Genomic DNA, 16,280 nt, shown 5'->3' on the forward strand with positions numbered 1-16,280 from the left:
TTTGACCTCCCCCACTAACTGCCTAAAGAATTTGACATGGTGGCTCCTTCCTGGAACAGATCTTCTATCATGATGGCTGTAATGATAATGTAAAATAGATGTTACAATCGGAGGGGCACCAAGCCCCTTTTATCAAAAAACTCTATCTCTCCCTGACCACATTATCTATAGATGACCCTGAAAAGAATCGTCTTCCTGCCCTCTGAAGTCTCAGGCCACTACCCGCCCCCAACACGTTCCTCTCCTTTAGCTGCAATACTTAAGCAAGTAGCTTAGACAGAGGGACGAGTTGCTCATTTCTGAGTTTCTCTCATGTATACATGTTATTAAACTTGGTATTATTTTCTCCTGCTAACCTGTCTTGTTAATTATTTGGCCAGCCATAAGAACCTTAAGGGAAAGGGCAGAGGGAGATTCTCCCTCTTCCCCCAACAACACGTAACCATGTAGATGTATCTCATGACCTAATATTGAGTATAGAAGCCAAATATGAGAAATATTGCAGGATTCCGTGTATATAAAGTACCAAAAAAGCAAAGTTAATCGGTAAAGATGGAAGTCAGAACAGTGACTACCCTCTGGGGGTAGGGACTGGACAGGAGGCCCATGGGGGGCTCCAGGGGACTGGTGTGCTCTATTCCTTAATCTGGGTGCTGAGACACCCTTCACCCTTGTGAAAACTCATTGAGCTGTACTCTTAGGATTTGTGCACTTTTCTGTATGTGAATTACATTTCAATAAATTAGAAATGGGAAGGAAATTATATGGTGAAGAAAATATAACAAATAACTACAGTTAAGGAAATGTTTCATCGGAGCCGTGACCTTCCCGTTTTCCTTCCTTCTGTTACGGCACCAGTCCGTTTTTGCCCGCTGCCCAGAAAGCCAATCACTGAGACGACCAGATTGCAGAGAGAGAAGGTTTAATCACAAGGCAGCCAAGTGAGGAAAACGGGAAAACAAGTCTCAAACCTGCCTCCCCGAAAATAGGGACTCAGGGGTATTTATGCGGAAGGGGGCAAGGGGGTCTGATATGATTGGAGGGAGGAGAGATGAGGTAATTGACGATCTGCGAAAGTGCAGTCAGCCTTCAGGCCTCTTCGTAGGACACATGTTCACAGAATGGAGGCATTAGCCTGCCCTGAGGGTGGAGTTCCAACCTCTTGCCGTCAAAAGGGCCCAGTTGATGGGTTGGTGGTCTCAATCTGGCCTGAGGTCGACAAGGGGTTCAGTTCCTGAAAAAAAATAGCTCAAACACCCGTATTACCATGGTTACCCAGGCTCCAGGGAGATGTCATCTGCAGGAACCTAGTGAGAGTCAGACAGTATATTGCCCAAAAAGCACAGTTAACAATGAGTAAGTTTATCATGCAGATTTAAGTCCTTGCCTTCCATTCTGATAAATTTCTAGGTAAGGCCGTCCCCCCCTTCTTCCTGGTATAGGGAAGAAGATACCTTTACAGATGGAAATTTTTCCTTTCAAATGTAAATGTATCATAAAGGGTAACCAGAGCTAAGAATGGGCTTAGCACGGACCCACCCAGACACCGGAGATGTCTATGGTGATGGCCTATTCTGGGGGCAGGCCTCCCATCCCAAACTCCTTTGGTTAGTTAGTGGGGGTGGGGGCCAAAATGTCATTCAGGCAGAGACATATTCTGAGCTGGCAAATTCCAATCCCCCATAGTTACTAGCTGCTTAATCATCACTGGCTGTTGGCCGGTTTCACTTCCCCCTCTCTCCTTTGTATTCAGAACGTTTCTCATTTCAAGAAGAATTGCTGGCTGGCTATCATGTGCACTCACCTTGTTTGCACTGTCTCTGCTCCCTCCTTCCAGACCCGGCCTCTCCTCAACCTGGCAGAGGCCCTACCAAGGGGTGTGGCCCAGCTTCAACTTCCAGACTCCCTGCTGGCTCTCCGGAGTTTGTCTTTGCTGCCACAGTCCCTGGGACCTGGTGTGCCCCTGGGAGTCCAAGTGAAGACCTCTTCTTAGCTTAAATAATTATGTCTGCAAAAACCCTATTTCCAGGTAAGGTCACATTCTGAGGTTCTCGGTGGACATGAATTTGGGGGGATATGATTCAACCCAGTACAGATGTATTGCAAAAATCTTCTCCCAACCTGCACACTGCTTTTCCACTCTCTTGTTGGTATCTTTTAATGAATAAAAGTTCCAAATTTTAATGTAGTCCAATGTATCAACTTTACCCCTTTATGATTAGTAATTATTGTGTTTACAAGACACTTGGATCCTTCAGCCAAGGAGCATGTCTATAAATGGGCTTCAGCTAGAATTCCTCCTCCTTGGTACTGGTGTGCCTGGCCCTCTGACCAGGGCCTTGAGTGTGTCCCTAGTGCCAGCCCCTGACTGGTGGCCCTGGATCCTGCTCTGTTCCCACCAGCCCTTTCCCTATGGCTGAAGCCCCTCCCCCATCGCCTCCGCTTGTTGGCTGGGCTCCTGCTATGTATGTATGGATCTCTCAGAACCTCCCATCCCATAAGATTTCCAAAGTCTAGACTGTCATCTGCATTTCCTGCTGCTAGGGACACTCTTCCAGAATCTGGCCTACTGTTCTGTTGTCACGGGCACTGGGCTGGGACAACCTGGCTTGTCTCTCTAGGCCCACCTTCCTTAACTGAGTTGCTTCTCCTGCATTCCCCTCATTATGGACTGAATTGTGTTCCCTCCAAATTCAAGTCGTGACCCCCGATGTGACTATATTAGGAGATAGGGCCTTTAAAGAGGTAATTAAGGTTAAATGAGGTTATAGGGTGGGGCCCTGATCTAATAAGACTGGTATCCTAACAAGAAGACAAAGAGACACCAGGGATGCATGAGTACCAAGGAAAGGCTGCGTGGGGACACAGTGAGAAGGCAGCCGTCTGCAAGCCAGAGAAAAGAGTTCTCACCAGAAACCAACCTGCTGGCACCTGGATCTTGGACTTCCAGCTTCCAGGACTGCGGAGAAATAAAGGTCTGTTGTTTAGGCCACCCAGTCTGTGGTATTTTGCTATGGCAGCCCAAGCTGACTGACAAGCCTCACCCCCTGACTTCCCCACCCCTCCGTTGTGTCTAGGGTTGGTTTCTCCCAGAAGAAGATCCTGAGACACAGGTTTCAGTACAAACAATATACTTGGGAGGAGATGGTAGGAAATACCAGCAGAGGAGTGGGAGAGTGAGACAGAGAAAGGAAGGCACCAATAAAGAAAGGACGCCTTATCAAGCAGGTTACCACTGGGGGCCATGGGCTCAGTCCTGCTGGAGACCTCTGGACGTGAACCAGAGTTGCTAACTGAGGGCCAAGGAAGCAGAGACATTCATCCTCCACCTCCTATCGTCACGGCTGAGGGCACTTGGGACTCTCCTCTGCGAGGGCCAAGAGGAAGCCCTCAGGTGGAGGACCTCAGGTACCTGCAGATAGAGGACGGAAGGAACAGTGACAATGGGAGGGTGGGTGCCAAGGGACTGTGGGCTGGGCACCACCAGTGTCTGCTACACGTGGACTCGTGGGTAGTGGCAGAATATCCTTCCACTGCAGGTGGAACGCCCCATTCTGTGTCTGCAAAGATCACCCTCTGGGCCTGTGACCCATGTCACCTGCTCAGGGAAGCTTTCTTCCATCCTCCCTTCCGAGCTGGATCCGGTGGCCCTCCTCTGCTCCCAGAGGACACTGTGCAGCATTGAGTCACAGCATCATCATCCCTTTTCACACTCAGCAGCTCACACGTCTGCCTTCCTTCCTGGACGGGGGTTTCTTCATTCGTCCCTTCACTGACATTCGTTCAACAATGTTGTCACTGCTCTCTGCACTGTGCTGGCTGCTGAGACCAGAAATAAACAAGACATGGGCAATCCTTCCTATTGGGGAGCGTATATTTGAGTGGAGGGAATAGACGTCAAGCAGAAAGTGATTACCCAATAAATTATCAATTATATCTGGGGCATGCGCTTTGATGGAGAAACACAGGGAGCTTTGAGGGTGTATATTGAGGGAATGTGAACTAGGCTAGGGGGTCAGAAAAGTCTTCCTTTACCTTCGTACTTAGCCTTGAAGGGCAACATGCTGGTTCTTCTCCATTTGCACACACCCCTCCCCTGCAGTTCATCCTTCTCTACCCTCTGTGCTCTGCTCAGGGTGTGGGGATGACCTCCATGGACCGCATCTTCAAGCTTCCTGGCCCTCTGGCTGCCCTCTGGCTGCCCCCTGGCTTCTGCTTGTCCTGCTCCTCCCCTGCCTGGCCATCGCTCTGGCAGCGGCCCGTGTTCCTCCATGCACCCAGCTCCTGTGGGGCAACCCCTTTGCCGCAGCTACTGCTCCCTTTGGCTCCCTGGGCTCTGCAGCCCTGTTCTCGCCCACACTCCTCAGGCCTGGAGGTGGCGACAGCTCCCTGCTGCTGCTAGTCTTTGGGTGCCTTGCCATTCCTGTGTGCTTCTGAAGCCCCCTGCACATCTCTGTGCACATCCCTTTCATTAAAGTCTCTTTCTGTAGACCCTTTTGCTTCTGCCACATGCTTCCTATTGGGACCCTGACCAAAAAAAGACAACTAGACTAACAGATAGAAAGAGCATTCCTGGGAGAGTGAATGGCATGTGCAAGGGCCGTGTGGCAGGAGGCAGCAGGTCGTATTCTAGAAATTGAAAGAAAGCCAGCGTGGCTGGGGCAGACAGCAGGGGTGGGAGGTGAGAGGGGTGAGATGGAGATAGGGGTGCCGGCTGGGGTTGGATCATGCGGGACCCTGTTCAGCAGCAGCTACCACGAGGGGCTGGCTGTGTGCCAGGCACTGTTCTATAGTGCTCCACCCATATGAGCTCTTAACACAGCCCAATATGGCAGGTCTATTACTATTCTCTTTTTACAGGTGAAGAAACTGAGGCACACCTAGTAAGTGGTGAGGCCAGGATACAAACTCATGGCTACAAAGCTTACGCTCTTCATCTGCAGGCTCAGGGCCGGATCTGGGTTTTGAGGAGGGTAATGCTTACACAATCTGGTGTCCCTCTTTAAAAAAAGGTCACAAAGGGCCAGCCCGGTGGCTTAGCAGTTAAGTGCACGTGCTCTGCTACTGGTGGGCCAGGTTCGGATCCTGGGCGCGCACCGACGCACCGCTTCTCCGGCCATGCTGAGGCCGCGTCCCACATACAGCAACTAGAAGGATGTGCAACTATGACATACAACTATCTACTGGGGCTTTGGGGGGAAAAAAAAAGGAGGAGGATTGGCAATAGATGTTAGCTCAGAGCCGGTCTTCCTCATCAAAAAGAGGAGGATTGGCATGGATGTTAGCTCAGGGCTGATCTTCCTCACAAAAAAAAAAAGGTCACAAAGCTACCAAATGAGGTGCAGAGCTTTGGAAAGGGCCATGCATGGGAGAGGCCCTGAAGTTGAAGCTTCTTGAGCTTCATGGTGAATCCCCTCCAACTCTGCTCTACTGCTCCTATGTGGGGTGTGTGCCAAGCATTTTCTTCTTTCTCCTAAATGCAATGGGGAGACATTAAGGAGTTTTAAGCAGAGGAGCGACAATGTTAGAGGAGTCATTTATAAAGATCCCCATAGCTGCTGTAAGGAGGGTGCACCAGAGAGGGACAAGGGTGGGGTGTGGCAGACCAGTAAGAAGGCTCCTTGTTTGTCTTCACAAGCCTTCAGCACAGTGTCTGGAATCCATTTATTTCACAAATGTTTGCTGAGTTCTTACCAGGTGTTCAAGGCTCTGGAGGTCATGGTGGACAAGGCTCAGCCCCACCCTGACCGAAGCTGAGCGAAGGGAAATGGACCCCCATCTGCTGTCCCAGGGAGACCTAGCCATCAGGGAGCGGGAGAGACCAGAGGAGGCACAGTGTGTTGGGAAGGTTTCCCCAGCACTGGGCGGGTCCCCAGGAGGTAGGCAGTGTCCCGGTTTGGGTCTCATAGAAGCAGGAAGGAAGCAAGAAAAGGAAAACATGTTTCCTGGAATCAGAAAAAGACAGCCCTTTTTTTGTTTATTACCAGTGATGGTGCTCAGGGCAAGCTACCCCAGGAGGCCCCACTCTGGTATGCGGATTATTTCGAGCTGAAGACAATAAGGACTCAGAGAACTCAGGAAGAATATTTGAGTTACCCCTCCCAAACTGCCTAAAGAATTTGAAACAAAAGATCTGTTTCAGGAAGGAGTTATTATCATGACTGCTATAAAGATAATGTAGGATAGAGGTTACAATAGAAAAGGCACCAACAAGCCCATCTTATCGGAAGTTCTGTCTCTCTGGCCACATTCTCTGGATGGCCCTGTGAGGAGTTGCCAGACAATCATTTACAAGGGAAGTCTCCATTTGTAAAGGTATCTCCCTCTCTGTATTGGAAAGAGGAGGGATGACCTCATTTCTAGAAACTTATCAATGTGGAAGGTGAGGCCTTAAAACTACATAATAAACCTTACTCTTGTTTACAGTGCTTTAGTGATAATCTCCTGTAACTGACACCCCCACCCCCAACATCCTCCTTGTCTTTGGTTGAACATGGTATTTAAGACGAGAATTTCTGCTATTGTGTTGAGAAACGCAGTGTCCCTGCTTTCTCCCATGTATACATGTTATTAAACTTGGTATTATTTTCTCCTGTTAACCTGTCTTGTTAATTATTTGGCCAGCCATAAGAACCTTAAGGAAAAGGGCAGAGGGAGATTCTCCCTCTTCCCCCGACAGTTTTGGCATAGTCGCCAGGAGCCACACTGGCTGGCAAGTTGCCTTCTCTGGCTGGAAGATCTGCCTTCTCCCTGGACTACTGCAGATGATGAGATACGGGAACGCCTGACGAAAGCCGGCAAAAGGTAAGACTTCTTACCACGTCAGCCTCCCGGAATCTCTATCTGAGGAGTCCAGTGGAAGGAAGTGGTGAGAATTTTTTCTCTTTCTAAATTTAGATTGGCAGGAGAAAATATTTGGGAAATTAGTTTCTTGTGCTTTTAGTGACTCTTGGTTTAAATTTGGTAGAGTACTCTTGGTTTTGATCTTGATCCCTTTTCCTCCCAGAGATAGTCTCTGTTTTTCTCTATTGACTGTGTCTTTTGTCATAAGAAGGAAATACCATAGGGTAGGACGCAAGCATAGGCCCTATAAGCCTGCTGTCCGGGCCAGCCCCACAGACTGGTGAGTTTGCGGGTCTCACCAGATCGGCGTCTACAAACTTTGCTGTGGGTTAATATGCACATGAAGTGAAGGCCATTGCCAAGGGCATCTTGGAAGCCAAAAAGGCCGCAAATTTGGTGGGCACGGGTCGAGAAGTTAAGAGCCATTAGGGCGCTCGCCACTTTCAGAAGACTCCTGTGACAGGATAAGTTGGGTCACGGAACGGGGTAGGTGATGCAGGTCCCCCGCCAACTGCAAGAAAATGTCCGTGCAACGACGAGGTGCTCTGTAAAGCACACAGTCCCCAACCCCGCGGCATCTCCCCCGCTAGGTATTATTCTGGCTCCAAGAGACCTAAGGAGTGGCTAAAGCTGTCATTGTGCACATCAGAAAAAAAAACCGGATGAGGTTTTTCCTTCTGTCTTGTTCTGTGTTCTGAGAAAACTTGGCTTTGTGACCAGTGAGAATATTCTCCTTGGTCTCCACCATACGGAAGGTGCATTTACTGGAGTGCACCTTGGTGGCCAGTCGAGTAGACTGGGGTTCCGAACTGTCTCTTTGTCCGGCTGTGCCAAGCACTCAGGGGAGTTTGTAAGGGCCCAGTCCATAAAGGCTTTTGTCGTCTTAACCTTCGTTGCTTGTTAGTGCTAGAAAAATCCCATTCCAGTATTGCCTGCCCGGTGTCACAGATTAACGGGTTTGTGACTGGAGGCCTCCCACACTATTGTGGGAGACCGGAGACACCGTTTACACTACACCATCCTTACCGCCTGTGCAAAGAAGGTCTTTACTTTTGTCGGGGGAAGAGGAAGAATCTCCCTCTGCCTTTTTCCTTAAGGTTCTTATGGCTGGCCAAATAATCAACAAGACAGGTTAGCAGGAGAAAATAATACCAAGTTTAATAACATGTATACATGGGAGAAACTCAGAAATGAGCAACTCGTCCCTCTGTCTAAGCTGCTTGCTTAAGTACTGCAGCTAAAGGCGAGGAGTGTGTTGGGGGTGGGTAGTGGCCTGGGACTTCAGAGGGCAGGAAGACAATTCTTTTCAGGGTCATCTATAGATAATGTGGTCAGGGAGAGACAGAGTTTTTGATAAAAGAGGTTTGGTGCCTTTTCTATTGTAACCTCTATCCTACATTATCTTTACAGCCATCATGATAACCACTCTTTCTTGAAACAGATCTTTTGTTTTAAATTCTTTAGGCAGTTTGGGAGGGGAAACTCAAATATTCTTCCTGACTTCTCTGAGTCCTTATTGTCTTCAGCTCGAAATAATCCACATACCAGAGTGGTGCTTCCTGGGGTAGCTTGCCCTGAGCACCATCACTTTCTCTGAATATCTTTGAGAGTGAATTCTGTGGATCATGGGGGCTACATCATCTGTGCCCTCACCAGGGACGCCTCTTGCGTCCATGGTAAAGATTTATTCTAAGTGTAAAAAGTTACCTCCAGGTCTTTCCTTAAAAAGGCTTATTAGATTGAGTCACTATTGGAATAAATATACAAATGAAGATCCTACTCGTCAATGGCCAGATGATGGATCCTTTGAATTGGAAAAACTTCTGTTGGGGGAAGAGGGAGAATCTCCCTCTGCCCTTTTCCTTAAGGTTCTTATGGCTGGCCAAATAATTAACAAGACAGGTTAGCAGGAGAAAATAATACCAAGTTTAATAACATGTATACATGGGAGAAACTCAGAAATGAGCAACTCGTCCCTCTGTCTAAGCTGCTTGCTTAAGTATTGCAGCTAAAGGCGAGGAGCGTGTTGGGGGCGGGTAGTAGCCTGGGACTTCAGAGGGCAGGAAGACAATTCTTTTCAGGGTCATCTATAGATAATGTGGTCAGGGAGAGACAGAGTTTTTGATAAAAGGGGCTTGGTGCCTTTCCTATTGTAACCGCTATCCTACATTATCTTTACAGCCATCATGATAGAAGATCTGTTCCAGGAAGGAGCCACCGTGTCAAATTCTTTACGCAGTTAGTGGGACAGGTCAAATGTCCCTCAGAGAAAACAATCAAAGTAAAGAGATATATTTTTGGGTGGCCAAATCTTGATCTCCCACACTTCTATATTTGAAAAATATTTTAGAGAGCTCTCAACCCAAGCAGCTGCCTTATTGGTATTTATGGGAAGATCAAATTGAAAAGAAAACCCAGAAAAGTATAACAGCTAGCCTTAGGGACTCTCTTAATAAAATGAAAGAACAAAAGTTGGAGTTAGAACAAAGATTGAAAGTCAAATTTACTGAAAATTCCCTTTCTCCTCCCTCCTACACTCCCTTATATCCCCAACTCCCTGTCCCTGACTCCCCAGAAGATCTTTTGGATCTCTGGGCCCCTGGCCCAAATCCTCCCCCTCAAGACTTAGCTCCTCAGCCACCTCCTCAGCCAGTTCCCTTAGGTCCCAGGACTCCAACTTTTCCGAAGGGCATTCAGCTGCCTGTTTTAACTTCTCTCACTGTTGAAGACTTACAGGGGGCGCTTAGGCCTGACCTCCAAGCGAGGGGCATAGAGGTTACTTGTGTAAATGCTGAAAACCAAGAAGTAAATTTAGTAGAAACACCCAGGAAGTGCAGGAAGGTTCGTTTTGCTGTGTCTTACAACTCCTCCTACTTTCCAGGGCTCTGTAATCAGGCTCTGTCAGCTTCAGACATTCCTATGCAGTGTCCATTGCGGATGTATCCTGGACCTCCGCTGCAGAGAATTCATGTCCCCTGGACAGCAGCTGATCTATTAAATTATAAAACTCTCCTGCCTCCATTGTCAGAAGACCTTCCTAAATTTAGAGAAGAATTAGAAAGATTAGTGGCTATTCATAGCCCCACCCACCGAGACCTTGACTGGCTGCTAAGGGGCGTTCTTCCAGCCCATGACTACACTGTAGTTATCAGACAGGCCAGACGGCCCCTTGGAGAAAACCCCCCTCATAGAGGAAATAGACGGCCAGACCCTCTCCCAGGCCCTCCTGCAGATGACCAGGAAGTGGCACAACTAGAGGCTGATATTCAAGGTTTAATAGGAGCGATTCTAGAGGCGTTTCCTCCTAAAGTTAATTGGTCAAAAATTGAATTATGCACTCAGAACGAGGGGGAACATCCTAAAGCTTTTGTTGAACGGTTTATTCAGACTTTCCAAAGACACACTGCATTGAATCTGGAAGCCCCAGAACATAGGAATCTCCTAATTTCTGCTTTAGTTGGAAATTTTCTTCCTGATATAAAGAAACAAATTCAAAACAGTGTGGTTGGTTGGGCAGGGCAACCATTAAGTGTAATAATAGAGGCTGCTACACAATTCTTTGAAAATTGTCAGCAAGAAAGCAAAAAAAAAAAAAAATTAAAGACAACTCTTCTTGCTTTGCAAATTAAATCTTTTGAAAAGCAAAAATTCAACCCTGAAAGTAAACTAAAGCCCACTCAGAGGTCTCCCTATTTGCCTTCGGACAATTGTAGGTATTGCAAGACACCAGGGCACTGGAAAAGGGCATGTCCCCCTCTTAAGAAAAGGGAAAGTTTAAAAAATGTTCCCGCTTGGCCCCAGCACCCCCAAAAGGCTCATTTTTCTCCACCTGAGGGGCATTTCTCCCTCAAATGATGGGGTCAGCCGATCCTCAGTCGCACCCCTGAGCCTACAGTTAAACTTAAAATAGAGGATCGGGAACTGGATTTCTTAATTGACACTGGTGCGACATTCTCTACTATCCGTTCGAAGGATTTATCTCTACCTGTTACCTCTGATTCTATCAAGCTGTTGGAGTCTCTGGACAGCCTATTTCACTGCCCATATCTAAGCCCACTCCAATATCTTTAGGCCCCTTAACACTCATCATGCTTTTTTAGTTTCTGACTGTTCACCAGCAAACCTCTGTGGCCGAGATTTGTTATGTAAATTCAATGCCACTATAAATTGTAATGAAAAAGGTGTTTTTATCTCCTTGCCTTCTGACCAAGCCCCAAGTCTCCTACTTTCCATGATAAAAACTTGTCCTGATTTAAATCCTCCTGAGGAAGATGAGTCTTTAAAGAATGTCCCAACCAGTCTTTGGGCTACACATACAAATGAGGCAGGATTGTTGCTTAGTGCTGAGCCCGTGCACGTTACTTAGAAAAAAAATAAACCGTTTCCATCAGTAGCCCAATACCCGCTCTCCAGAGATGCCCAGTGAGGAACTGAACCCATAATAGACTCCCTTTTGCAACAGGGTGTACTAGTTTTTACTTCCTCGCCCTGTAACACTCCAATCTTGCCAGTAAAAAAGGAAGGCAAATTTGACTCAGACGGGAACCAAATCTATAGATTTGTACAAGACCTCAGAGCCATAAACTCTTTTGTAATTCCTCGGCATCCTGTGGTCCCTAATCCAGCTGTCATCCTGACCTCAATACCTGCTGATGCAGCCTGCTTTACAGTAGTTGACCTCTGCTCAGCTTTCTTTTCAATCCCATTACACCCTGACTCACAATTTCTTTTCGCATTTACATTTAAAGGGAGACAATTAACATGGACTCGAATACCTCAGGGATATTGTGAGTCCCCCTCAATATTTTCCCAGGTCCTTAAAGCTGACTTGGATTCTGTAGTCTTTACTCAAGGCTCCACTCTTGTTCAATATGTTGATGACCTTTTACTCTGTAATCCAACTAAGCAGGGGGCTCTTACAGATTCTCTCATTCTCCTGAAAGCCCTAGCTGAACGAGGCCATAAAGCCTCCAGGTCTAAACTTCAGTGGGTGCAAATGACTGTTACCTACTTAGGGCATGAGATATCTCAAGGCATTCAAAAGCTAACCCCCAAACGCCTTGAGTCAATTTTATCCATCCCTCTCCCCAAAACAAAGAAACAGCTACGTAAATTTCTAGGAGCTGCTGGTTACTGCCGCCAATGGATTCCTAATTTTGCAGCCCTTGCTAAACCTCTATATTCTCTTCTCCCAGATATCGCCCCAGAGCCTATTTCCTGGCCCTCAGAGGCATTAAACTCCTTTGAGGCCTTAAAAATAGCTTTGTCCATGCCTCCGGCTCTTGACTTACCTAATTTTGACAAGCCTTTTCATCTATACTGTCATGAAAATAATGGAATTGCTGCAGGCATTCTAGGGCAATCTTTTGCCTCTCAAATACGTCCTATAGCATATTTCTCATGCCAACTAGACCCTGTGGCATCAGGCATGCCCCCATGCTTACGTGCGGTGGCTGCAGCTGCCACCCTGATTGATAAGGCCAGTGCTCTTACATTAGGCTCTCCCATTCACCTCTATGTCCCACATTCTGTGTCAGCTATTTAGCAAGTTCATAGGACACAACACCTCTCTACACGGCGACAGACCGCCTATGAGCAGGCTCTTTTAACTAACCCTTCCATCATCTTACATCGTTGCAACACTTTAAATCCAACTACTTTACTGCCCCTTCCTGATGATGGAGAGCCCCACTCCATTCCACATGATTGCCTTACAACTATAGAAATGGTCTCGAAGCCACGAGAGGATCTCTCAGACATCCCTTTAGACAATCCAGACTTACTTCTGTTTTGTGACAGCTCCTGTAAACGAAATTCCCGGGGAAACATAATAACTGGTTATGCCATAGTTTCCCCACATGAAACTCTTAAAGCCTATTCTTTGCCCACCATAAGATCAGCCCAAGCTGCTGAACTCATAGCTCTTACTAGGGCCTGCACATTAACAAAAGAAAAAACTGCCGCTATTTACACAGACTCCAAATACGCTTTTGGAGTCTGCCATGCTGTTGGCACAATTTGGAAATCCTGTGGATTCTTAACTTCTGCAGGAACTCCTATTGCTAATAGACACTTAATTGCAGCCTTATTACAAGCTATTCACCTTCCTTCTAAAATTGCCCTTGTTCATTGTTCAGCCCATACTAAGGAGACTGATGTCATATCTTTAGGGAATGACAGGGCTGACAGAGCTGCTAAACATGCAGCTCACTATGGACCCCCTTATCCGTTTTCCACCCAATTTTTAAACCTGCCTTTATCCCTGACTGATGTTATTAACTATCAGGCAAATGCCCCACAATCTGAAAAAGACAATTGGATACGAAAGGGTGCCAAACAATTATCAGATGGATTATACATTGGACCAAATGGACTTCCAGTAGCTCCTTTTCTTTTGACTTTTTGGCTTGCACTTATCTCCCACCAAATGGGACATATGTGCAAACGGGGGATAGTTAAGGAACTAAGAGACAATTGCTTTTGCCCTGGCATCTATAAAATTTCTGACCAAATTACCTCCCAGTGCACAACTTGCAAATCTTACCAAGTTTCTGGGAGAAATCGGTGTGATCCAGGAAGTCCTCCCAGGCCCACGCTGCCTTTTGCGGCACTCCAAATGGACTTTATAGACTTGCCCTCAGCTTTAGGTTACTCTCACTGTTTGGTTATTGTCTGCATGTTTAGTGGATGGACTGAATGCTATCCCACCAGACATGCAGATGCCACAACAGTGGTAAAGAAATTAATAACTGAAATTATTCCTTGCTTTGGCGTTCCTTTATGGATTGAATCAGACCAAGGAACTCATTTTACAGCAGAGATAAACCACTTGCTTACAAAAACTCTGGGGTATTCATTAAAATTTCATACCCCATATCACCCTCAGTCATCAGGGCAAGTGGAACGTAAAAATCTAGATATAAAAAGAACTCTAGGAAAAGTCTGTCAAGAAACTGGACTTAAATGGCCAGAAGCTTTGCCCTTGGCCCTTATGAAGATTCAAAATACTCCAAATAGAAGGCATGGACTGACTCCTTCTGAAATAGTTTTTGGACGTCTGATGCCTACTGGCGTCTCTAAACCTTCAATTCCTGGATTAAATGAATATTATGGGAACTTAAGTGAACAATTTGATGCTATGACTAGTTATATACAAAAATTAACTAGTATACTTGAAGCATATCGTCAACAGGTAAAAGAGGTGTGGCCCCCACCTTCTGACAAGCCTTGCCATCCCTTTCGACCAGGAGACCGGGTGTACATCAGGGTCTTTAGAAGAAAACACGCACTGTCACCTCGCTGGGAAGGACCTTATGATGTCTTACTGACGACCTGCACTGCCATCAAAATAAAGGAAAAATCTTCCTGGATCCATGCAAGCCACGCCAAATAGACCCAGAACATCGCTCACAAGACAACTGGGAGATAATCCCCACAGGTGACCTTAAACTAAGGATTTCGAGGGCCAAAACCCAGGCCCCAGAAGCAGCCGACATCACGAAGTAGACAGCTTTTCCCAAGATAACGGATCAAGAAAACCTACTTTGACCCATTTCCTCCCCCTTGCTTTAAAACTCCCTATATATATACACACTCACTCACACACACATAAACTATTAGTGGATATATATATATATATATTTTTTTAATCATTGATTAGAAAGCTGACTGGAGAGTGCTGGTCTCTATCTGTCCCTCTTCCCCTCTCTAAGTCTCCGCTATGGGCTCTTTTCCGATCTGTGTCTTGCTTTTACTAACCCTCTCCTTTTCAACAGGTCGGGCACAGACCAAACACCCCCTTATGCCAGTTTACCAAGCCCTAGCCACGCTAACTAATCAATCTGACTGTTGGTTATGTCACCAGCTAGATAGTGCAAAAGAACCTGAACTAGTCTTTGTTCCTGCTGATATGAACACCTGGTGGACTAAGTACGGAAAATGGATGAATAACAGAGTATGGTATCCGCAACAAGGGAAACTTCACTCTGCTTCTTCTCCTGGTGAGTCACTTGGGCCCCAGAAAGACTACTTAGAAGGTCAAGGACTGTCCCTTGCCCAAGTACAAGCAATAGGTGAAAGTTTTTCCCTCTGCATTGAAAATAAACATGGCGCTGGACCTTTCCTGGGTGACATACCGAGACAATATTGCAGTCAAACTCTGTGGTTTGATTCCGCAGGTGGCATCTTCAGAACTCTCAAGGGAATTGTAAGCGACTCTATCACTACTCCCTCTGGCACAAACATTTGCCAAATCACCAAGTGCTCTGGATGGCTTACGAGCCACCTGTGTACAACTTGGGGTATCGCAGTTATCCGCATGGTTAAGCTGCCCAATGCCACAGACTATATATGGGTGGATCAAAAATCTGGACTCACCTGGTCAGGTGACAAGACCAGGCTTTATAGCTGCCAAAATCAGACTGCAGGCCTCCTGTACCAGCTATTCCGCAATCTGTTCTGTTCTCTCAGACTGACAGGAGCTCACGGGAAATAGAGATGTTTAGGTAATAACAGTGCAAGTGGCACAGATCATGAAATAGTCCAGATCCTGGGAACTACAGACTCAATTCTAACCTTGTCTTTAAACTACACTGGTCTTTTCATTTTATGTGGCAACAAAGTGTATAAAGGATTCCCACTTAATTGGTCAGGACGATGCAGACTCAGATACCTGGCTCCTTCTGTCACCAAACACTCCACCTGAAATGCCAGCCAAATTACAAACTTGGGTTCGTTTGTTCATAAGATTGTGCCACATAAACGTGCCAGTCGAGAAATCGTGGAAAATCCACTTGTGTATCACAACTCCAAGTTCTTTTCAGCCTTGAGAGTCCTATTCCCTAGCTTTGGAGATTATGAGTTGGAAAAGGCAATCTTAAATCTCTCTATGGTAATGGAGCAAGAGTTCAACACCACCATGCAAACCTTGAACATACTCCAGTCAGAGAGTAACAGCCTAGCCTCTGCGGTGCTCCAAAATCGACGTGCTCTGGATGTGCTCACTGCCCAGCAAGGAAGAGCATGTGCAATCATTAGAGAAAAATGTTGCTTTTATGTGAATCAAACAGGTCAAGTAATATCTAACTTAAATCTATTAAAAGAGAAGATTGACATTTTTCATCAGATGAACGAAGCTCACACATTTTATTGGACTGACTTATTTCCAGGATTGGGGGACTGGTTTAATAGAGTGTGGGGAAATGTGCTCCAATTTGTTCTTTTCTGCTTGTTCATCCTCATTCTAATCTATGTTCTTTTCTCTCTTTGCAGACTTCTTATCACTCGGATACTAACACGATTTCTCTCTCCACAGTCACCACCTCAGCTTTTAATATGTGAAACTTCTAGGGAAGTTTCAGAGGAGGGAACTGATAGTGCTCAGGGCAAGCTACCCCAGGAGGCCCCACTCTGGTATGCGGATTATTTTGAGCTGAAGA

Source organism: Diceros bicornis, chromosome 26 (assembly GCF_020826845.1).
Source record: "Diceros bicornis minor isolate mBicDic1 chromosome 26, mDicBic1.mat.cur, whole genome shotgun sequence".
Taxonomy (NCBI): Eukaryota; Metazoa; Chordata; class Mammalia; order Perissodactyla; family Rhinocerotidae; genus Diceros; species Diceros bicornis.